The sequence below is a fragment of the Bombina bombina genome, chromosome 5 (genome assembly GCF_027579735.1).
Source record: "Bombina bombina isolate aBomBom1 chromosome 5, aBomBom1.pri, whole genome shotgun sequence".
In the NCBI taxonomy this organism is placed as follows: Eukaryota; Metazoa; Chordata; class Amphibia; order Anura; family Bombinatoridae; genus Bombina; species Bombina bombina.
Window position 1 is genome coordinate 96,696,248 of NC_069503.1, and position 26,359 is coordinate 96,722,606.

Here is a 26,359-nt window from a genome sequence, read left to right on the forward strand (position 1 = left end):
CTGTCATTGCCAACAAAGGATATATAAAGTATTGAGATGAACTTTTGATATTGACCAAATACTTATTTTCCACCATAATTTGCAAATAAATTCTTTCCAAATCAGACAATGTGATTGTCTGGATTTGTTTCCACATTTTGTCTCTCATAGTTGAGGTATACCTATGATGAAAATTACAGGTCTCTCTCATCTTCTTAAGTGGGAGAACTTGCACAATTGGTGGCTGACTAAATACTTTTTTGCCCCACTGTGTATATATATATATATATATATATATATATATATATATATATATATATATATATATATATATATATATATATATATATATACACACACACACAGTGGTGGCTGACTAAATACTTTTTTGCCCCACTGTATATATATTATATATCTATCTCTCTCTCTCTATATATATATATATATATATATATATATATATATATATATATATATATATATATATATATATATATATATATATATATATATATATATATATATATATATATATATTATACACATACTTTTGAACATTTGACACAATCCTAAATCAGCAGGCAGCTTGGGGTTAAGAATTAAGACATGGGACTGAGGCACACAGAGGAATGCAGGAGATGGTATTACAAGAGTACTGCTTGTTTATTGTAGCCCAAACAATTACAGTTCTGTCAGTGTGCAAACGGCTCCTACATGTTTATATTCACTCTTATCTGGCAAACAGCTCGTTGTGCAGTTCTCAGGAGGAGGAGGTAACAGCTGCTTGTAATTACACCATGCTGCAGCCCGCTCCGTTTACACAGAAGTCTCCTAATCTTGCCGTGTCAGGTGAAATTTATGACACTTGCCTGCAGAGCCATATAGTAACTTGTGGATCCTCCGGTCAGTGAATGTGTGAAAGGCTCATACATATATTTACCCTTATCTGGCTCCCTGTCTAATTGTGACTTTATTTGAAAAAGCAGCTCATCCTGCAGGACTCAATGAGCTGCTTTTTCAAATAAAATCACAGTTAGACAGGGAGCCAGATACGGGTAAATATACGTATTAGCCTTTCACACACTCACTGACCGGAGGATCCACAAGTAACTATATGGCTCTACAGGCAAGTATCATAAAAGTCACCTGACACGGCAAGTTCCTTCTCACGCCGCTCTGCTCTGCTTCAAGACAGTGAGTGAACAGCCCAGCCCACAGTGCCGCACTCCCTCTAACCGCAAGGCATTCTGGGGCATGTAGTTCATTTGAATATGGCCTGGAAATAACCCAGCCACACGGGGCTAAATTTAGAATCAGCTTTCATCTGCTTATAGCGGTCGGTGAGGCACGGGGGAGGACACTTTGGGGGATAAATATCTGTCTGCCAGGGGATGATTTCGTGGGGCATAAGGATTAATTTACTTTTACATAGAAGATGCAATTTTCGGCCGATTTTCCCCTCTTTCGGCCGAAATGGGATAGGCCCATTTTCGGCCGAAAATTTCGGTGGCCGGAATTTCGGTGCATTATATATATATATATATATATATATATATATATATATATATATATATATAAAACTACAATATACTTTCATTATTTATTGTGTCCCCTTTTCCTGTAATTCCATTCTGTAATTGTGAGCTTTTCAGTTCCTGTTAGAAATGGAAGTGCAGAACACTGTTAGATTCCAGACAGCCATTGGCTGCTCACTCTGGTGGCCTATTTTATAACTGTCCCTAATAGGTTACCTTCTCTGCTGTGGCCAAAGTTACATGGCAGCTCCCATTGTTTTATAGACACTAAAACTTTACATTTATTTTGTCAATATTTAAACAGCTAATGAAACTTTAAAAAAAAATACATCTACAGGTTATTCTCAGACTAATCTTTTCTTTGAATGCATCATTTTATCTAGCATTTATTTAGTGTTTAATGTCCCTTTAAAGGTCCTCATGTTAGCCAGGATAATGGGTGACTTTCACTGGGTTTTATTCTGTCCTAATGAAAGGATCATTAGCTCCAGATATATATTTTTTTATCACAACCATTCTTAATCCCCTTATAATGTCCCCTTTTGCTTTTGGCAGGGTACCAAACCAAACATTTGACATCTTTAAAAAATTGGGATTTTTTTGTTTTGTTTTTAATTTTAGATGAAGTCACAGTCACACTAAATATCCAAGAGCAAGAGAAACAGGCTGGTTATTTAACATTAAAGTGAAAGTTAATTTACCCAATTGAAAACACTGCATCGCATTATACACATGTATATCAACATAATCGCTAAGTTTTTTTTGCTCTAAATATATTAATCTTTATTTTTATTCACTAACGTTTTATGCAGCCGTTTGCTTATCGACTCCTCCCATCTTCTTCTTCCTGGTTTTTCACTCTCTACGTATAGAGCGGTCCCACCCGCTCTATACGTAATTTCTCTTGCGCGTTCACAATGATCGAGTCAATTTGCGCATGCGCGATGTCAGAATGCTACCCGCAATGCGCATGCGATTGACCGGACTGCTGGGCTTCGATGCGCATGCGTCTTACTCGACTCGCTAAGCGCAATGCGAGGACGATCATGCGCATTAAGTACTGACGAAGGTGCGCATGCGCGAATCGGCCATGAGCATCGAGCTGTCGGATATGCCGAAAAGAAGTCACACATGTGCAAATCTAATGTTTATGGAATGACGTAGTGTCACGGCCGCCTAACGGCCAGAATCTCAATTGGAGGGTATTGACACGTCATGAGGAAGTAAAATCTTAGACGAAAAACGGGTTGAATTTGCCGCAAGCAAGATGTAGATAAAAAACAAGCAAAACTTTGTTTGGAAAAAAAAAGTAAGCAAATTCATGAATTAAAGTCATACTCAATTTAAATATTACATTCATTACAATTGAGCAAGTCTTTGAAACTTAACCTTCACTTTAAATTTCATGGATGAAAATGTATAAATGTTTAAAATAAATTCTGAACACTCACTGATATTACTAATTTACTAATACATAACAATTCTTATTTTTATGTCAGAGATAATACAGTACCATTTGCAGCCTTGGAAAGTTGTAGTTTACTTAAAGGGACATTAAACACTAAACAAATGCTAGATAAAAAGATGCATTTAAAGAAAAAATTAGTCTGAGAATAACATGTAGATGTATTTTTTAAAGTTTCGTTAGCTGTTTAAATATTGACAAAATAAGTGTAAAGTTTTAGTGTCTATAAAACAATGGGAGCTGCCATGTTGTAACTTAGGTTACCTTCTCTGCTGTGGCCAATTAGGGACAGTTATAAATAGGTCACTAGTGTGCGCAGCCAATGGTTGTGTGGAATATAACAGTGTTTTGCACTTCCATTTCTAACAGGAATGAAAGTATATTGCAATATATATATATATATATATATATATATATATATATATATATATATATATATATATATATATATATATATATATATATATATATATATATATATATATATAGTCTAAAAAATGAAGTAATTAAGCAATTAATAATTTAGAAAAATTACATAAACAACCAATGTTACTCATAAAATTTAAATATGGTACATGTATAAATGGGAAATATTTATTAGGTCCCTGTACATGGGCATCACCCCAAAACGTGTTTTAAAAAACAGTTAGAACAGGTGTGGCAGGAGATAGACACTAAGCTCATTACATTACACCATCTTTGTACATCAATTTATTTCCCTAGAGCAGAGACTCTTCAAAATAAAAAAACAGTCAGCCTTTTTTTTTTTTTAACAAAATCTCAATACATGATGGATCATGGAAGCCAGACTGCTGGGGAAGTCGTTACCCTACAACAACTGAAAGGGGTTAACCTTACCTTCTTCTCACAGTCCAGGTCAGGAGGTCTGTGACCGCTAGCCTCTACAGCCCTTCACACTCACAAACAGCCAGGTGATGCTTCAGATTCTGCACTTGACACAACACAAGGCTGCAATATCCCGCCCGGCCTATGGCTGCATTTCACTGAGGGCACAAATACAAATCTGCTGGTCCAAGGTGTACTGTACACCTGCCCAGTAGCGGACCTATACATTTACATATATGTGACAGCATGTATATGTACACCTGTGGTGGCTGTTGTAATCAATCAATCAATTATTGACAATAGGTGTTCTTGATGTGTAAGGGTTAAGATACCACTGCAAACTACTATGAGCAACGTAGGGGTTAAATCAATGCTGCAAATGAACTTTGAAGGGAGTAATTAACCACTTTGATTAACTGTGTGTGTACTAGCAAAGCAAATGTTAAATCACTGTTGTGTTTTACTTCAGTGATTTAACCCTCTTATTAGCCTGGATAACGATGCACATTTGCAGGCCAGTGTGTACTAGCACATGGGCGCATTTACTGTGATCATATAGAGGCCCCAAAATTTCTGGTATGCACACACATACACATGCTCACACATACATATATACTTCTACACACACACAACCACGTCCACATACATTCATACAAATATATTTATACACACAATCATATACCTTTTCACTCTTATACATATATACTCACACAAAAATACAAACACACAAATACTCAGATACACACATTAAAATACAACTTCCCACACAAGTACAAATTTTAATACACACACACACAAATACGAAAAAACACAACCATATACGCTCTCAACAGAAATACACACAAACACACACATTCATACACACTTTAAAATACAACTTCACACACACAAACACTTTTTAAAATACACACACTGATTTACACACAAATACTAAAGCATACAGACATTAATATTTATACACACAGATATAAACGTTTAAATTCAAATACCAACACACACTTTAGTAAAAATACATACTAACAGAGATACACATACAAGATGCATACACACACAAAGATATACAAATACACATATATACACACAAATATATACAGTAACATACACACACACACAGATACAAGCAGAAATACAAACACACACACAAATACACTTGCACACAGATACACACACATACAGTTGCACACAGATACACACACACGGATACACTTGCACACAGATACACACACACACAAATACACTTGCACACAGATACACACACACACAGATACACTTGCACACAGATACACACACAACACTTGCACACAGATACACACACACAAATACACTTGCACACAGATACACACACACAAATACACTTGCACACAGATACACACACACACAAATACACTTGCACACAGATACACACACACACACAAATACACTTGCACACAGATACACACACACACACAAATACACTTGCACACAGATACACACACACACACAAATACACTTGCACACAGATACACACACACACACACAAATACACTTGCACACAGATACACACACACACACACACACACACAAATACACTTGCACACAGATACACACACACACACACACAAATACACTTGCACACAGATACACACACACACACACACACACACACAAATACACTTGCACACAGATACACACACACACACACACACACACACACAAATACACTTGCACACAGATACACAAATACACATAACAAGAAAGGACTTACTGAAACTGCAGGATTCAGTTATAGGCTATAACTTCTTTTTAACATACTTGCAAACTGAGTGACCTTTAACTATTTTGTGCCCAGCCCCAGTGAGATAAACAGAAGCCTGAGTCTCAAGTCAGCTCTCCAAAGCTCAGGCATCCTCATGCTGCAAGGAAAAGCTGCATGCTGTTTGTGGCTGAATTCATATAGTCACTTCCTGTTTACTTGCTGCACACCTCTTTAACTCTATGATCCTCACTTCACTCAGAGCAGAGCATTTTCTCCTGCCGCTCAGCACAGGAGAGTGACACTCTACAAACTCTGACAGCTCTGTCATTTTATTGCAGTTAGGAGATCAGCTGATATATGAAGAAGTAAAAAAGATAAAAAAGCACTTTTTTTTTCTTTCTAATCCATCCATACTAATGGTTAAGTCTAACAGCCCCCCCCAGCCTTGGACCCCGATGCAGTTGCACCCGCATTAAGTCTGCCCCTGCACCTGCCTGCACCTTGCCTAGCTAGTCTGGCTCAAAGTCACTTTTGGATTTAAGTCCCACTCCCTCCCAAATGATGTCACAGTTTACCGGCACTTTACAGCTGTGTGCTTCTGCTTCAGATTGACTCCACACGGCGTCACCTCCACAAATGTTAGTTACTGAGACTGTCTGTCAGTGTCAGTCAAAGTAACATTTTGTTTGCGGCAAAAAAAAGTGGACAGAGCTACTAGCCTACAATTTGTGAGGTAATGGTGGGCGGGGCTAAGGGAACCAGTGGCCCAAAAGCTGCACCGGCATCATGTCACTAATATTAAACAAACTAACAGCCACAGTGAAGTGAAGCATTCTGTGTGTGTGCAACGTGTGTTAATGGTGGGCGGGGCTAAGGTAACAGGCGGCCCACCGGGCATTTGCCCGGTATGCCCTATGGCCAGTCCGGGCCTGTGGTAGTCAGACGAGCTGAGTCAGGAGCCAAAGCAAATAGTCAGTCGAGCCAGAATCAGGAACAAGGAAAACAGCAGAGTCAGGAACAAGCCAGGGATCAGGAACCAGGAAGGACGTAAGACAGCCAGGTAATACACAGGAACATGACTGTGTGCTGGTTCACAGGTATTAGACTCTGTATTTTTTTCCCCTCACTGCTTGATCGAGGGGGGATTGACTTAATTAAAGCCTCAGGTTTAAACTTAACAGCCAGCCTTTACGATTAGCTGGAAGAAACTCATTCATTTGATATACTGAGGGCTTTATAGTTTTCTCTCCCCCCTTAAACAGGGAGGTGGTCAGAACCTTTAATTCACTTATTGTGAAATACATTTGTCCTATTTCCTGGACCCAGCTTCTTATAGTTAAGGAATTGTCAATGGTAATAGAAACATAATTTGGAACCAAGATAATGATATATATGCCATTATTGAGATGCTAGTTTTATTATTGTTTATTTTTATGTATGAACTTATGTCAATATTATGCGTTAAACTTGCATCACAAATGCTTTTTTATGGTTTATTAAGGGTTAAAGGATTACTTTCTGTTATAATTTTTAAGCTAAACAACTAACATATTAAAGTTAATAAACATTAATTAAAACCTACTGACCTATATTTTCTCCAAAACAAAGTTTCATAACGTTCTAAAAGTTATATCTTTTATTCGCCGATGATGTCACGTTATCCTGCCCACTATTTTCAGCACTGCATGTTCAAAATACTTAAACCAATAACTTTGTGTTTAAAGCTCCATTTTGAAACCTAGGTATTGTAAACGGATTGGTACAGAGCAAAGGATACCCACGGAGTGGGTTTGGAAAACAATTAAATTTGCAGACAAGATTTCTGATATACGGTAGAGATATGTTAATGAAATGCTATTGATAAAAAGCGTATTTGGGGTAGTTAGTTAGTAACAGGCATAGAAAATATTTACTTACAGTGGCCCTTTAAGGATTCTGAGGAGGTTCTAACAACAGCTGCTAATCATTGTTTAATCAATGGATCATCCTATCAGCTATATCCTTAGGCTATATACATGTTCAGTTATAGGACACATTTAGGTCACAGATGAAGGCGTGAGCCGAAACGCGTCTGACCGTTTTTCTCTACATGTAGTTGGGTTTATTACTTTTTGTTTTACTTTCCGTGTTTGACCAGCAATAAAGATGCTTTTGTTTTTCCACCTGTGCCCCGCTTTCCGCTTGTGTTTTATGAATACACAGGAACTCTCACAAACAGATCTGAGACAACGCAAAGGCAAAGCATACTGAACAGAGGCCCTTTAAATAACAAGTGATGACATCACAATTCTGAGACTGCATCCTGTCTCACACAGATGATGCACACCAGTCTGGCCATAAAAGGAATTGCAGAAAATGAGCAGCATCCCCCACAATGCACCATAGTCAGCAAGAGAGGTGAGTAAAATGGCTGCCAGCAGCACATGGCAAACAAAACAGGGAAAAAACCCTGACAGATAACATGTCTGTTCTATGATGGGATCACGCCTTGTGTGTGTGTATATATATATATATATATATATATATATATATATATATATATATATATATATATATATATATATATATATATATATATATATATATATATATATATATATATATACACACACACAAAAATGAGTGGCCCAAAGGATTTTACCCTTTTTAAAATACCAATGACGTATTTAGAAAAGGTAAAATATATAAAGTGGCAAGGTTGGCACAAATTTGTTTGCCATAAAGAGCGTTGGACAAGGCTAATAACGTCTGTCCCATGAAGATGCTCACGCCTTGTATATTCCACACATAAATGAGTGGCGCAAAGGATTTTAACCCTTTTATAATATCAGTTACTTATTAGAAAGAATCAAAATTGTGCCATGTTTGCCATCTGATTATTGCAATATAAGTTGATTTTTTTTTTAATAAAATGTAAGTTTGTTTAGGTTTTTGGAAAAACTATTATTTTAGTTAAAATAAAAATAATGCTAGATATCTTTATTTTGCAAATTGTAATCAGTTGCAGAATAAGAAGCTGAATGAATAAGAAGACAACTTCAGCCTTGTAGCTTTCTTGTACTTAATGCTCATTCACAGTGGTTACCTTATAAATGACAGTCACAGTGGTTACCTTATAAGTGACAGTCACAGTGATTACCTTATAAGTGACAGTCACAGTGATTAACTTATAAATGACAGTCATAGTGGTTAACTTATAAATGACAGTCACAGTGGTTACCTTATAAATGACAGTCACAGTGGTTAACTTATAAATGACAGTCATAGTGGTTAACTTATAAATGACAGTCACAGTAGTTACCTTATAAATGACAGTCACAGTGGTTAACTTATAAATGACAGTCATAGTGGTTAACTTATAAATGACAGTCACAGTGGTTACCTTATAAATGACAGTCACAGTGGTTACCTTATAAATGACAATCACAGTGGTTATCTTATAAATGACAATCACAGTGGTTACCTTATAAATGACAGTCACAGTGATTACCTTATAAATGACAGTCACAGTGGTTACTTTATAAATGACAGTCAGCATAAACGACTGTGAATGAACATTAAGAACAAGAAAGCCGCAAAATGTTTCGTTTTTAGAATGATTTGCTATAGGTTGTTTGTTACATTAAAGTTGATTAAAAAAAAAAAAAACCTTTGAGTGGAGGTCACATGTTTCCTGTCTAGAGTGGAGCTCCAGTGTTTTGTTCTGTTGTGTTCCCCTCCCATTTACTTCCTGTGCAGCTGCAGCTGGGTGAGTGAGTCAGGCTGTGTGTATTGTGTGATAAAACGTTTTAGTGACTTTCTAGTCTGCTTAAAAAGTTTATAATTGTTATAAATGTTGTTCTTTTAATGCATGTTATTCACCTGCTTGTGCCAGGCAATGGGATACTAAGTGCTGTTTAACTCTTTGTGTTAGTGAAGGGTTAAAGGGACATAATACTCATATGCTAAATCACTTGAAACTGATGCAGTATAGCTGTAAAAAACTGACAGGAAAATATCACCTGAGCATCTCTATGTAAAAAAGGAAGATATTTTACCTCACAATCTCCTCAGCTCAGCAGAGTAAGTTCTGTGTAAAAAGTTATACTTCACCTGCTCCCAGCTGCAGGTAAAAATAAAAAAAAAATGAAGAAATGAACAGCAGCCAATCAGCATAAGCAGTGCTGAGGTCATGAACTCTTACTGTGATCTCATGAGATTTGACTTAATTCTCATGAGATTTCATAGTAAGCTTCCTTTACCTGATTGGTGAAATAATATGAGAGTGCACAATGCTAGTCCCTTCAGATGTCCCAGGACAAACACACTAAAATGCTGCTTAGAAATCCTTTACAATGGGAGGTGGCTACTGAGGAACTTTTGAGGTAAAATATCTTTCTTTTTTACATAGAGATGTTCAGGTGATATTTTCTAGTCAGCTTTTTACAGCTATGCTGCATCACTTTCAAGTGTTTAAACATTTGGGTATTATGGCCCTTTAACTCACACTGTGCAGCTCTCTGTGCTAGTGAAGGGTTAATACACACTGTGCTGCTCTCTGTGATAGTGAAGGGTTAATACACACTGTGCTGCTCTCTGTGCTAGTGAAGGGTTAATACACACTGTGCTGCTCTCTGTGCTAGTGAAGGGTTAATACACACTGTGCTGCTCTCTGTGCTAGTGAAGGGTTAATACACACTGTGCTGCTCTCTGTGCCAGTGAAGGGTTAATACACACTGTGCAGCTATCTGTGCTAGTGAAGGGTTAATACACACTGTGCAGCTCTCTGTGATAGTGAAGGGTTAATACACACTGTGCAGCTCTCTGTGATAGTGAAGGGTTAATACACACTGTGCTGCTCTCTGTGCTAGTGAAGGGTTAATACACACTGTGCTGCTCTCTGTGCTAGTGAAGGGTTAATGCACACTGTGCTGCTCTTTGTGCTATTGAAGGGTTAATACACACTGTGCTGCTCTCTGTGCTAGTGAAGGGTTAATATACACTGTACTGCTCTCTGTGCTAGTGAAGGGTTAATACACATTGTGCAGCTCTCTGTGCTAGTGAAGGGTTAATACACACTGTGCTGCTCTCTGTGCTAGTGAAGGGTTAATATACACTGTGCTGCTCTCTGTACTAGTGAAGGGTTAATACACACTGTGCTGCTCTCTGTGCTAGTGAAGGGTTAATACAGACTGTGCTGCTCTCTGTGCCAGTGAAGGGTTAATACACACTGTGCTGCTCTCTGTGCTAGTGAAGGCTTAATGCACACTGTGCTACTCTGTGCTAGTGAAGGGTTAATACACACTGTGCTGCTCTCTGTTAGTGAAGTGGTTAATACACACTGTGTTGCTCTTGTTGATAGTGAAGGGGTTAATAGACTGTGCTGCTCTGTGATAATGAAGGGATTAATACACACTGTGTTGCTCTCGGTGATAGTGAAGGGGGTTACTAAAGACTGTGCATCTTTCTGTGCTAGTGAAGAGTTAATACACACTGTGCTGCTCTCTGTGCTAGTGAAGGGTTAATACACACTGTGCTGCTCTCTGTGCTAGTGAAAGGTTAGTACACACTGTGCTGCTCTCTGTGCTAGTGAAGGGTTAATACACACTGTGCTGCTCTCTGTTAGTGAAGTGGTTAATACACACTGTGTTGCTCTTGTTGATAGTGAAGGGGTTAATAGACTGTGCTGCTCTGTGATAATGAAGGGATTAATACACACTGTGTTGCTCTCGGTGATAGTGAAGGGGGTTACTAAAGACTGTGCATCTTTCTGTGCTAGTGAAGAGTTAATACACACTGTGCTGCTCTCTGTGCTAGCGAAGGGTTAATACTCACTGTGTTGCTCTCTGTGCTAGCGAAGGGTTAATACTCACTGTGCTGTTCTTTGTGCTAGTGAAGGGTTAATACACACTACCTAGATAAGAAGGCGATTTCCAGAAAGAATTCCTAGAAGTCACCATCTTAAAACCTAACAAGGACCCCTCTCTCTGCACCATCTAAAGGCCAATCTCCTTGATTAATACCAACATTAAGTTTTTTTTCTAAGATTTTGGCTAACCGACTCGCGGACCTACTACCGTCTCTCATCAACCCGGATCAGGTGGGATTTGTCCCTCAATGAGAGGGTCCAGACAACACCAGTAGGCTACTTAACATCCTTAACCTTTCCTCTCAGCTTAACCCCTTAATGACAACAGCACTTTTCCATTTTCTGTCCGTTTATTACAAAGGCTATTTTTACATTTTTGCAGTGTTTGTGTTTAGCTGTAATTTTCCTCTTACTCATTTACTGTACCCACACACATTATATACCGTTTTTCTCGCCATTAAATGGACTTTCTCAAGATACCATTATTTTCATCATATATTATAATTTACTATAATTTTTTTTTTATAAAATACGAGGAAAAAATGAAAAAAAAAACACTTTTTCTAACTTTTAGCCCCAAAATCTGTTACACATCTGCAACCACCAAAAATCACCCATGCTAAATTGTTTCTAAATTTTGTCTTGAGTTTAGAAATACCCAATGTTTACATGTTCTTTGTTTTTTTCCCCCCAAGTTATAGGGCCATAAATACAAGTAACACTTTGCTATTTCCAAACCACTTTTTTTCAAAATTAGCGCTAGTTACATTGGGACACTGATATCTTTCAGGAATCTCTGAATATCCCTTGACATGTATATATTTTTTTTTAGAAGACATCCCAAAGTATTGATCTAGGCCCATTTTGGTATATTTCATGCCACCATTTCACCGCCAAATGCGATCAAATACAGAAAATCGTTCACTTTTTCACAAATTTTTTCACAAACTTTCGGTTTCTCACTGAAATTGTTTACAAACAGCTTGTGCAATTATGGCATAAATGGTTGTAAATGCTTCTCTGGCATCCCCTTTGTTCAGAAATAGCAGACATATATGGCTTTGGCGTTGCTTTTTGGTAATTAGAAGGCCGCTAAATGCCACTGCGCACATACGTGTATTATGCCCAGCAGTGAAGGGGTTAATTAGGGAGCGGAGCATGTAGGGAGCTTTTTGGGGTAATTTTAGCTTTAGTGTTGTGTATTAAACAACCCAAAGTATTGATCTAGGCACATTTTGGTATATTTCATGCCACCATTTCACCGCCAAATACGTTCAAATAAAAAAAAAACTTTACATTTTTCACAATTTTTGGTTTCTTACTGAAATTATTTACAAACAGCTTGTGCAATTATGGCACAAATGGTTGTAAATGCTTCTCTGGGATCCCCTTTGTTCAGAAATAGCAGACATATATGGCTTTGGCGTTGCTTTTTGGTAATTAGAAGGCCGCTAAATTCTGCTGCGCATCACACAAAATGTTCCTGAGCGCGTCTCCCGAGTGTTGGAGGGGCTGTGGCCATAGAGGTTACGTGATGCCCATCTGGTGGGAGTGTCCTGTAATTCAGCCCTTGTGGCAGCGATGCTTCTCAGTCTTAACCAATATGGGTATTCCTCTCCCTAAATTACTGTCCATAGCATTACTACACATAGGGGTCCACACTCTACCCAAATGCCTCTCATATATTTGTATATACCTATTCACGACTATCAAATACGCTATAGCATGTGCATGGAAAAAGTAGTCCCCTCATAGTTGGTCTGCAGTTGGCAAAACCATGGCGTATATCTACACCATGGAGAAGGACATCTTCTATAAACTTAACAACTCAGACTTGTTTGAGCTCGTTTGGGTTTACCTCTGACCTCTATCTAGGGTTAGGATTCTAGAGTGCGTCCACGACTATCATTATAGACTAACGTTGGTTATAATACCACTCCCTAACCCCCTCCCTCCTTGCTCCCTCCTTTTCCTGTTCCTCCCATTCTCTTCCTCCTCCCTATATCAGTGAACACGACTAGTTGAGGAACTATGAGTCCTCTCTGCACTTTTAATCTTACTTTCAAGTTTTCTCCTACTATTCAGAGAAACTAAATTGTTATTTTTCCTTATAATAACCTGAATAACACTTAAGAGAACCATGTTTTCTGGCCTAATTTATTTTGAACTATTGACCATTTCTGTAATACTGATGTTTTTTTAATACCTGCCTTGTACAATTTTTATTCTTTTTTTCTGTATTCTGTTTATGACGGACAATAAAGCTCTTTTGAAAACTCAAAAAAAAAAAAAAACACTACAAGCTCCCAATTAACCCCTTCATTGGGGGGCATAAAACACATTTGTGGTACGTAGTTGCATTTAGCTGCCTTCTAATTACCAAAAAGCAGCGCCAAAGTCATATATGTCTGCTATTTCTGAACAAAGGGGATCCTAGAGAAGCATTTACAACCATTTATGCCATAATTGACAATTTTTTTGTAAATAGTTTAGTGAAAAACCTAACGTTTGTGAAAAAGTGAACGATTTTTTTTATTTGATCGCATTTTGCGATGAAATGGTGACATGAAATATACCAAAATGCGTATTTATTGCGTATCTAATAAAAGTTATATTTTAAAAAATTGCAGTGAAATCCTCAATCCATTTTGTGACCTTCTTTATTAAGAATATATACCCATATGTCTACAATGAGTGCTATAAGTGTATTCTAGAATGGCTACTATATCCATTCCATTTGCTTTAGCAATACTTTGGGATGCCTTTTAAAAATATATATACATGTCAAGGGATATTCAGGGATTCCTGAAAGATATCAGTGTCCCAATGTAACTAGCGCTAATTTAAAAAAAAAGTGGTTTGTAAAATAGCAAAGTGCTACTTGTATTTATGGCCCTATAACTTGCAAAAAAGCAAAGAACATGTAAATATTGGGTATTTCTAAACTCAGGTCAAAATTTAGAAACTATTTAGCATGGGATTTTTTGGTGGTTGTACAGGGAGTGCAGAATTATTAGGCAAGTTGTATTTTTGAGGATTAATTTTATTATTGAACAACAACCATGTTCTCAATGAACCCAAAAAACTCATTAATATCAAAGCTGAATAGTTTTGGAAGTAGTTTTTAGTTTGTTTTTAGTTATAGCTATTTTAGGGGGATATCTGTGTGTGCAGGTGACTATTACTGTGCATAATTATTAGGCAACTTAACAAAAACAAATATATACCCATTTCAATTATTTATTTTTACCAGTGAAACCAATATAACATCTCAACATTCACAAATATACATTTCTGACATTCAAAAACAAAACAAAAAACAAATCAGTGACCAATATAGCCACCTTTCTTTGCAAGGACACTCAAAAGCCTGCCATCCATGGATTCTGTCAGTGTTTTGATCTGTTCACCATCAACATTGCGTGCAGCAGCAACCACAGCCTCCCAGACACTGTTCAGAGAGGTGTACTGTTTTCCCTCCTTGTAAATCTCACATTTGATGATGGACCACAGGTTCTCAATGGGGTTCAGATCAGGTGAACAAGGAGGCCATGTCATTAGATTTTCTTCTTTTATACCCTTTCTTGCCAGCCACGCTGTGGAGTACTTGGACGCGTGTGAGGGAGCATTGTCCTGCATGAAAATCATGTTTTTCTTGAAGGATGCAGACTTCTTCCTGTACCACTGCTTGAAGAAGGTGTCTTCCAGAAACTGGCAGTAGGACTGGGAGTTGAGCTTGACTCAATCCGCAACCCGAAAAGGCCCCACAAGCTCATCTTTGATGATACCAGCCCAAACCAGTACTCCACCTCCACCTTGCTGGCGTCTGAGTCGGACTGGAGCTCTCTGCCCTTTACCAATCCAGCCACGGGCCCATCCATCTGGCCCATCAAGACTCACTCTCATTTCATCAGTCCATAAAACCTTAGAAAAATCAGTCTTGAGATATTTCTTGGCCCACTCTTGATGTTTCAGCTTGTGTGTCTTGTTCAGTGGTGGTCGTCTTTCAGCCTTTCTTACCTTGGCCATGTCTCTGAGTATTGCACACCTTGTGCTTTTGGGCACTCCAGTGATGTTGCAGCTCTGAAATATGGTCAAACTGGTGGCAAGTGGCATCTTGGCAGCTGCACGCTTGACTTTTCTCAGTTCATGGGCAGTTATTTTGCGCCTTGGTTTTTCCACACGCTTCTTGCGACCCTGTTGACTATTTTGAATGAAACGCTCGATTGTTCGATGATCACGCTTCAGAAGCTTTGCAATTTTAAGAATGCTGCATCCCTCTGCAAGATATCTCACTATTTTTGACTTTTCTGAGCCTGTCAAGTCCTTCTTTTGACCCATTTTGCCAAAGGAAAGGAAGTTGCTTAATAATTATGCACACCTGATATAGGGTGTTGATGTCATTAGACCACACCCCTTCTCATTACAGAGATGCACATCACCTAATATGCTTAATTGGTAGTAGGCTTTCGAGCCTATACAGCTTGGAGTAAGACAACATGCATAAAGAGGATGATGTGGTCAAAATACTCATTTGCCTAATAATTCTGCACTCCCTGTAGATGTGTAACAGATTTTGGGGGTCAAACTTAGAAAAAGTGTGTTTTTTCCATTTTTTTTTTCCTCATATTTTATATAAAAAAAAAAAAATTACAGTAAATTATAAGATATGATGAAAATAATGGTATCTTTTAGAAATTACATTTAATGGCGAGAAAAACAGTATATAATATGTGTCGGTACAGTAAATGAGTAAAGGGAAAATGACATCTTAACACTGCAAAATGTAAAAATAGCCTTGGTCCAAAACGGACAGAAAATTGAAAAGTGCTGTGGTCATTAAGGGGTTAATTATCCTTTGCAGAGACAGTGCTAAATATTTGTATTTTAATTGGACATTTAATAATAGATTCTTTAAAACTGCTCTCTGCATTCCCCATTAATATTCTAGAAATTTTTGTTAGATGCTTTTGTTCAAAATATTAGAAAATATGGTGAAAGTTTAAAGAATTAAGGAATTGAACTATATAAGATGGGTATTTCTCTTCTCCCCCCCCCCTTTTTTTTTTTTTGTAAATTTGGGTATTATCTTGTCACAAATCACTATATGATAATTTTTTTTAGAAGTCATTGCTTAATGTTCTTCTTTCACTAAATGGAAAGCTATCTAGATGCTGCTGTCTAAAATGCTTGATAACAGGGTGAAATGTTTGTTAGATGCTGTTGTTTAAAATGTTAGAAAACATGGTAAAATATGGAAAAGCTGTTTAGTTGCTTCTGTTTAAAACAGGGGGAATTAAATGATTAAGAAAGTGGAATATATATGTTAGAATTTTCTTCCAAAACCCTTCCCCCCCCCGCCCTTTTTTTTTTTTTTTTTTTTTACTCAGATGTCTTTGTGCAAAATGTTAGAAAACATGGTGAAAATTTTAAAGGATTAAGGATTTGAAATATTCAAAGTAAACAGTAAATTTGGGTATTATTTTGTCACAAACTACTATATGATAAGTTTTTAGATGTTTCTGTTTAATGTTTTTTCTTCACTGTATGGAAACCCATTTAGATGCTTCTGTTTAAATTGTTTGAAAACAGGGTGAATTTAATGTTTAAGAAATTGGAATATATAAGGTAGAACCCTTTTATTCCCCCCTCCCCTCTTTTTTTTTTTCTCTCTTCTTTTCTCTCTGACCGTTTCTTGTCACTCCCCTCCCTTTTCTCTTTTTATGGCAAATAGGAGCTAAAATTCTGGACCTCTTATTGTCAGATCATGCTCCGATACTTTTAAAGTTAGAAGAACACACTAAAAGTAATTATAATACTTTTTTTTTCCCCAAATTTTTATACCACTCAGTTAAATTTAAATCATATTTAGTTGATTGCTGGGAAGAGTACTATCGGAATAATGAGGGACATATAGATAACAGTAATATCTTTTGGGAAGCAGCAAAGGTCACTTTAAAAGCCGATATTAACCACTTTGTGAAAAGTTTTAAGAAAGAACAACAGAAAGAGGATAAAGACCTACCTTGTAAATTATCTATAGCATACTCAAACTATAGAAAGAAACCAAATAGAATAAACAAAGATAAGTATTTTGCTTGCAAAAAAGAGAGGGAATTATTCCTTTTAGATTCAGCACAAGTAGATATCTATAAAGGCATAACCCAATTTAGGAGGTTTGGTAATAAAGTGGGCAACTACTTGTCAAGAATATTTAAAAAAAAATAATAGAAAGAAGCCAATTAAAATCTTAAGAGATGGGGGTAGGATTGTTAATAAAGTTGAGGAAATATTGGATTTATTCCAACAATATTATAGTAATTTATATACCTCCCAGTCCCCTGATAGATCTTTAAAGACTTGAATTTGCCACACATTACGGAAGCAGAATTGGATTTTTTGAATGGACCTATCTCAGATCAAGAGATAGGTAAAACGATTAAATTAATGTCTAAGGGTAAGGCCCCTGGACCGGATGGTCTTCCTATAGAATTTTATGATATCCTTAAGGAGAAAATTATACCTATATTAAATTCCCTCTATAATAACTATTATTGTCATAATGCTAAAATTACAGAGCAGTTTAAGACTGCAAACATAATATTAATTCCGAAAGAAGGGAAAGACCCAGAGGAGGTCACTTCTTATAGGCCAATTTCATTATTGGGAGTGGACTACAAGATCTTAATGAAGATAATAGCAGAGAGACTAAAGGATATCCTTCCAAACCTAATTCATAGGGACCAAGTGGAGTTTGTCAAGGAGAGAACCTCTGAAATTAATATTTGAAGAATTCAACATGTTATTTGTCAATACGCTGAGGAGGATGCTGGGGGGGGGCCAACGCACTGCCGGAGGCCTTTCTCCTGTCATTAGACGCGGAGAAGGCCTTCGACAGGGTTGAGTGGGTCTTTCTCCAGCAGACACTATTCAATTTTGGCCTTAGGGGTAATTTTTTAAACTTAATATCTAACGTATACTCGGACGCCAGGGCCACTCTTTTGGTAAATGGTGATATTTCTGCCCCCTTCTCCCTATCCAGGGGAACAAGACAGGGGTGCCCTATGTCACCACTGCTTTTTGACTTGGTACTTGAACCCCTGGCTATGAAACTCAGGAGGAAAGTACTAGGCTGTAGACTGGATGAGGAGATATTTCAGTTATCTATCTTTGCGGATGACCTTTTATTATGTGTATCAGATCCAAACTCTCAAACTAATGAAGTGATCTCTCAGTTAGAGCTATATGGAAAGGTCTCAGGATATAAAATAAACTTTTCCAAGTCTAGTATTTTATGGCTTAAAAAACCAAAAATAAATGTGGCTTACCCATTTGTAGAAACGGATACATTAAAGTATTTAGGTATATATCTATCTTCCTCCCCCCAAAACTGGTATAGGGATAACACAGTGTATGTATTAAATCACTGTATAGATAAACTTAAAAACTGGGTAAACCTGCCACTCTCCCTTTCAGGGAGAGTGGCAGCGTATAAGATGTTTATCCTCCCAAAGATACTTTATACTTTGCATATGTTTCCTTTATTAATTAAACAACAGGATCTGAATAAGTTCACAAAAGCTCTTCGATATTTTATCTGGCGAGGTAGGAGGCCCAGAATTAAGATTGATAAACTATACCTACCCTTTATTAGTGGGGGCTTAGCTTTGCCCAATTTGTTACTATATAACTATGCCACTTTACTGCGGTTCCCATTGGACTGGATTTTCCACTCTAATACCTATACAAATTGTTCATTAGATAGAAGATTATGCAAATCATTGGCATTAGAATTTGTTTTGTATGCATCTAATAAAGAAAGAGGGAGGGAAATATATCAACATCCCATGTTGAAAGATATTCTGGCTGCTTGGACTGCAGCTATGAAAATTATATCAATAAAAAAGAAAGTGTATTACAGATGGGTACCATTGGTGGGGAACTCCCAATTCATACCAGGCCTAAACTACTCAACATTTCAACGTTGGGGAGATTGTGGATTATCCAACTTAGGACATTTATGTAACTGGAAGACTAAACAAATACTCAAATTTGAGGAAATTCAAAGGCTCTATCAAATTCCTGGTAAGGATAGATTTTATTTTATACAAGCAAAACATTACTTAAAGTCATTTCTTTACCAAGACACTGATCTATTCTTCCAGCCTCATCCTCTATTGGATCATCCAAAAATTAGGCAGAGGCCACTTTCAGTTATCTATGAAATACTTTTAAATGGGTTTAAGTCAAGGCAATTAGAAGACCTTTATAACAAATGGGAAAATAGTATACCTATCTGTAGAGAAGATACAATCATACAAATTAGTTTGGGGACAATACATAAACTGGAGAACTCAATGGCAGGGAGGGAATCGCATTTTAGACTTATGCACCAAGATTATTTAACTCCTAATAGAGTTCGTAAGTGGAATAAAGAGGTGGAGAATAAGTGTATTAAATGCTCAAGAATCAATCCGGATCTGCTCCACTTGGTATATGAATGCCCTAAACAATCTCAACTGTGGTTGAAAGTGGGTTTCTGGCTTTCTAGCATTCTAAAATTAGATATTAAATTATCAGCAGTAAATGTTTTCTTCCTTACACATTCATCTTTATGGGAGGGAAATAATGGATTTGTGCATAAAGTGATAGTAAAAACAAGATCACTGATTTTTTTCCTGCTGGATCGATAGAAATTCTCCAAATGTTAGTCAGCTTAAGAAAGCGATGATGAAAGAAGGCATTCTTGAAGCATATGACTATAAAAAGTTTTGCCCTTATAAGGCAGACAAATTCTTTAATGTTTGGGGTCCATTTATTAAATCTATGGGTAATGACTATATGAATCATATCAATCAGATTATTAATATCCCCCAACCATGTAGAGAGGAGGGGAGAGGAAACTGAGAGGAACTGAGAGGAAATTTATTCACATATAAAATTTTTTTTTTTTTTTTTCAAGCACTTCCCTAGATACAATGATAAACAACTTATTTAAGAAGTATCCCCTTGGTCAATGTTAGGACTAAGGATAAATGTATTTCTTCTGTTAAGTGTGATCAGTCCACGGGTCATCATTACTTCTGGGATATTACTCCTCCCCAACAGGAAGTGCAAGAGGATTCACCCAGCAGAGCTGCATATAGCTCCTCCCCTCTACGTCACCCCCAGTCATTCTCTTGCACCCAACGACTAGATAGGATGTGTGAGAGGACTATGGTGATTTTATTTAGTTTTATTTCTTCAATCAAAAGTTTGTTATTTTTTAATAGCACCGGAGTGTGTTATTCCTTCTCTGGTAGAGTTTGAAGAAGAATCTACCAGAGTTTTTACTATGATTTTAGCCGGAGTTGTTAAGATCATATTGCTGTTTCTCGGCCATCTGAGGAGAGGTAAACTTCAGATCAGGGGACAGCGGGCAGTTTAATCTGCAAAGAGTTATGTAGCAGTGTTTATTTTCTGACAATGGAATTGATGAGAAAATCCTGCCATACCGACATAATATCATGTATGTATATTTTACATTTGAGTATTCTGGGGAATGGTACTTCACTGGAATTTCACTGTGTATATAAGGCTTTAGCCTAATTGCAAAGCAACAGGCTTTTTAATAACTCTTAATTTATGTTAAACGTTTTTGCTGGAATGTAAAATCGTTTTCATTTTCTGAGGTACTGGGTGAATAAAATGTTTGGGCACTATTTTTCCACTTGGCAGTTGCTTGATCTAATTATGACAGTTTACTGATCTCTCTCACTGTTGTGTGTGAGGGACCTTTTTTTTTTTTTGGCGCTTTTGCTACGCATCAAAAATTTCAGTCAGAAGCTCATTGTTTTTTCCTGCATGTTCCGGTTTATCTCTACAGAACTCAGGGGTCTTCAAAGCTTGTTTGAGGGAAGTAATCTAACAGAGCTGTGAGATTGTAGTTGACTGTGATAAAAAACGTTTTATTCAAGCCTTTGCTAAATTGTGTTTTGTTTTACAAAGTTTATTGATTTCAACTGTTATATATCTTTCTTAAGCACAGTACGTTTTTTCATTGTATTTTTCTTGAATAATATTTCCAAGTTGCAAGTTTATTTGCTAGTGTGTTAAACATGTCTGATTCAGAGGATGAGACCTGTACTATTTGTGCTAACGCCAAAGTGGAGCCCAATAGAAATTTATGTACTAACTGTATTGATGCTACTTTAAATAAAAGTCAATCTGTACAAATTGAACAAATTTCACCAAACAACGAGGGGAGAGTTATGCCGACTAACTCGCCTCACGTGACAGTACCTGCATCTCCCGCTCGGGAGGTGCGCGATATGGTGGCGCCCAGTACATCTGGGCGGCCATTACAAATAACATTACAAGATATGGCTACTGTTATGACTGAGGTTTTGGCTAAATTACCAGAACTAAGAGGCAAGCGTGATCACTCTGGGGTGAGAACAGAGTGCGCTGATAATGCTAGGGCCATGTCAGATACTGCGTCACAACTTGCAGAACATGAGGACGGAGAGCTTCATTCTGCGGCTGACGTTTCTGATCCAAACAGATTGGATTCAGATATTTCAAATTTTAAATTTAAGCTGGAAAACCTCCGTGTATTACTAGGGGAGGTGTTAGCGGCCCTGAATGATTGTAACACGGTTGCAATACCAGAGAAAATGTGTAGGTTGGATAAATATTTTGCTGTACCAACAAGTACTGACGTTTTTCCTATACCTAAGAGACTAACTGAAATTATTACTAAGGAGTGGGATAGACCCGGTGTGCCGTTCTCACCCCCTCCGATATTTAGAAAGATGTTTCCAATAGACACCACCACACGGGACTTATGGCAAACGGTCCCTAAGGTGGAGGGAGCAGTTTCTACTTTAGCTAAGCGTACCACTATCCCGGTAGAGGATAGCTGTGCCTTTTCAGATCCAATGGATAAAAAGTTAGAGGGTTACCTTAAGAAAATGTTTGTTCAACAAGGTTTTATATTGCAACCCCTTGCATGCATTGCGCCGGTCACGGCTGCAGCGGCATTCTGGATTGAGTCTCTAGAAGAGAACCTTAGTTCAGCTACGCTGGACGACATTTCGGACAGGCTTAGAATACTTAAGCTAGCTAATTCATTCATTTCGGAAGCCGTAGTACATTTAACTAAACTTACGGCTAAGAATTCCGGATTCGCCATTCAGGCGCGCAGAGCACTGTGGCTAAAATCCTGGTCAGCTGATGTAACTTCTAAGTCCAAATTACTTAATATACCTTTCAAGGGGCAGACCTTATTTGGGCCCGGTTTGAAAGAAATTATCGCTGACATTACAGGAGGTAAGGGCCACGCCCTGCCTCAAGACAAGGCCAAACCTAAGGCTAGACAGTCTAATTTTCGTTCCTTTCGGAATTTCAAAGCAGGAGCAGCATCAACTTCCACTGCTCCAAAACAAGAAGGATCTGGTGCTCGCTACAGACAAGGCTGGAGACCTAACCAGTCCTGGAACAAGGGCAAGCAGGCCAGGAAACCTGCTGCTGCCACTAAAACAGCATGAATTGAGGGCCCCCGATCCGGGATCGGATCTAGTGGGGGGCAGACTTTCTCTCTTCGCCCAGGCTTGGGCAAGAGATGTCCAGGATCCCTGGGCGCTAGAGATAATATCTCAGGGATACCTTCTGGACTTCAAATACTCTCCTCCAAGAGAGAGATTTCATCTGTCAAGGTTGTCAACAAACCAAACAAAGAAAGAAGCGTTTCTACGCTGCATACAAGAACTATTGTTAATGGGAGTAATCCATCCAGTTCCACGGTCGGAACAGGGACAAGGGTTTTACTCAAATCTGTTTGTGGTTCCCAAAAAAGAGGGAACTTTCAGACCAATCCTGGATTTAAAGATCCTAAACAAATTCCTAAGAGTTCCATCATTCAAAATGGAGACTATTCGGACAATTTTACCCATGATCCAAGAAGGTCAGTACATGACCACAGTGGATTTAAAGGATGCTTATCTTCACATACCGATTCACAAAGATCATTACCGGTATCTAAGGTTTGCCTTTCTAGACAGGCATTACCAGTTTGTAGCTCTTCCATTCGGATTGGCTACAGCTCCAAGAATCTTCACAAAGGTTCTAGGTGCTCTTCTGGCGGTACTAAGACCGCGGGGAATTTCGGTAGCTCCGTACCTAGACGACATTCTGATACAAGCTTCAAGCTTTCAAACTGCCAAGTCTCATACAGAGTTAGTACTGGCTTTTCTAAGGTCACATGGATGGAAGGTGAACGAAAAGAAAAGTTCACTCGTTCCACTCACAAGAGTTCCCTTCCTGGGGACTCTTATAGATTCTGTAGAAATGAAGATTTACCTGACAGAGGACAGGTTAACAAGACTTCAAAGTGCTTGCCGCACCCTTCATTCCATTCAACACCCGTCAGTGGCTCAATGCATGGAGGTAATCGGCTTAATGGTAGCGGCAATGGACATAGTGCCATTTGCTCGCTTACACCTCAGACCACTGCAACTATGCATGCTAAGTCAGTGGAATGGGGATTACTCAGACTTGTCCCCTTCTCTGAATCTGGATCAAGAGACCAGAAATTCTCTTCTATGGTGGCTTTCTCGGCCACATCTGTCCAGGGGGATGCCATTCAGCAGACCAGACTGGACAATTGTAACAACAGACGCCAGCCTTCTAGGTTGGGGTGCCGTCTGGAATTCTCTGAAGGCTCAGGGACAATGGAGTCAGGAGGAGAGTCTCCTGCCAATAAACATTCTGGAATTGAGAGCAGTTCTCAATGCCCTCCTGGCTTGGCCCCAGTTGACAACTCGGGGGTTCATCAGGTTTCAGTCGGACAACATCACGACTGTAGCTTACATCAACCATCAGGGAGGGACAAGAAGCTCCCTAGCAATGATGGAAGTATCAAAGATAATTCGCTGGGCAGAGTCTCACTCTTGCCACCTGTCAGCAATCCACATCCCGGGAGTGGAGAACTGGGAGGCGGATTTCTTAAGTCGTCAGACTTTTCATCCGGGGGAGTGGGAACTTCATCCGGAGGTCTTTGCCCAAATACTTCGACGTTGGGGCAAACCAGAGATAGATCTCATGGCGTCTCGACAGAACGCCAAGCTTCCTCGTTACGGGTCCAGATCCAGGGATCCAGGAGCAGTCCTAATAGATGCCCTGACAGCACCTTGGGACTTCAGGATGGCTTATGTGTTTCCACCCTTCCCGATGCTTCCTCGATTGATTGCCAGAATCAAACAGGAGAGAGCTTCAGTGATTCTAATAGCACCTGCATGGCCACGCAGGACTTGGTATGCAGACCTGGTGGACATGTCATCCTGTCCACCTTGGTCTCTACCTCTGAAACAGGACCTCCTGATACAGGGTCCTTTCAAACATCAAAATCTAACTTCTCTGAAGCTGACTGCTTGGAAATTGAACGTTTGATTTTATCAAGACGTGGGTTTTCTGAGTCAGTTATTGACACCTTAATACAGGCTAGGAAGCCTGTTACCAGAAAGATTTACCATAAGATATGGCGTAAATACCTATATTGGTGTGAATCCAAAGGTTACTCTTGGAGTAAGGTTAGGATTCCTAGGATATTGTCTTTTCTACAAGAAGGTTTAGAAAAGGGTTTATCTGCTAGTTCATTAAAGGGACAGATCTCAGCTCTGTCTATTCTGTTACACAAACGTCTGTCAGAAGTGCCAGACGTTCAGGCTTTTTGTCAGGCTTTGGCGAGGATTAAGCCTGTGTTTAAAACTGTTGCTCCGCCATGGAGTTTAAACCTTTTTCTTAACGTTTTACAGGGCGTTCCGTTTGAACCCCTCCATTCCATTGATATAAAGTTGTTATCTTGGAAAGTTCTATTTTTAATGGCTATTTCCTCGGCTCAAAGAGTCTCTGAGTTATCAGCCTTACATTGTGATTCTCCTTATTTGATTTTTCATTCGGATAAGGTAGTTCTGCGTACTAAACCTGGGTTCTTACCTAAGGTAGTCACTAACAGGAATATCAATCAAGAGATTGTTGTTCCTTCTTTGTGTCCAAATCCTTCTTCGAAGAAGGAACGTCTACTACACAATCTGGACGTAGTTCGTGCCCTAAAATTTTACTTACAGGCAACTAAGGAATTTTGACAAACGTCTTCTCTGTTTGTCGTGTACTCTGGTCAGAGGAGAGGTCAAAAGGCTTCTGCTACCTCTCTTTCCTTTTGGCTTCGTAGTATAATACGTTTAGCTTATGAGACTGCTGGACAGCAGCCTCCTGAAAGAATTACAGCTCATTCTACTAGAGCTGTGGCTTCCACTTGGGCCTTCAAGAATGAGGCCTCTGTTGAACAGATTTGCAAGGCTGCAACTTGGTCTTCGCTTCATACTTTTTCCAAATTTTACAAATTTGACACTTTTGCTTCCTCGGAGGCTATTTTTGGGAGAAAGGTTCTTCAGGCAGTGGTTCCTTCTGTATAAAGAGCCTGCCTATCCCTCCCGTCATCCGTGTACTTTTGCTTTGGTATTGGTATCCCGGAAGTAATGATGACCCGTGGACTGATCACACTTAACAGAAGAAAACATAATTTATGCTTACCTGATAAATTCCTTTCTTCTGTAGTGTGATCAGTCCACGGCCCGCCCTGTTTTTAAGGCAGGTAATTATTTTTTAATTTATACTCCAGTCACCACTACACCCTTGGTTTCTCCTTTCTCGTTGGTCCTTGGTCGAATGACTGGGGAGTGACGTAGAGGGGAGGAGCTATATGCAGCTCTGCTGGGTGAATCCTCTTGCACTTCCTGTTGGGGAGGAGTAATATCCCAGAAGTAATGATGACCCGTGGACTGATCACACTACAGAAGAAAGGAATTTATCAGGTAAGCATAAATTATGTTTTTATTCAGGAAGGAATGACTGTGCTGCTTAACTGATTCTTTTTTGATGTAAAGGATCTTCCCTTTTTTTTCCTTTTATAT

The 26,359-nt window shown here is 38.5% G+C and overlaps 1 protein-coding gene across 2 annotated transcripts in view; it reads left to right on the plus strand.

Annotated features, from left to right (window-relative positions):
- Positions 1 to 7,814: 7,814 nt before the first annotated feature.
- The window catches only part of LOC128659970 (gastrula zinc finger protein XlCGF26.1-like), a 110,060-nt gene continuing 91,515 nt past the window's right edge, over positions 7,815 to 26,359 (plus strand). Inside the window, exon 1 of one of the 2 annotated variants that reach the window (XM_053713563.1) lies at positions 7,815 to 7,957. The gene's annotated coding sequence lies outside the window, so the exon portion shown is untranslated. Of the gene's footprint in view, positions 7,958 to 9,276; positions 9,309 to 26,359 lie in introns of those variants that run through there. The other variant, XM_053713562.1, reaches the window with a different exon arrangement.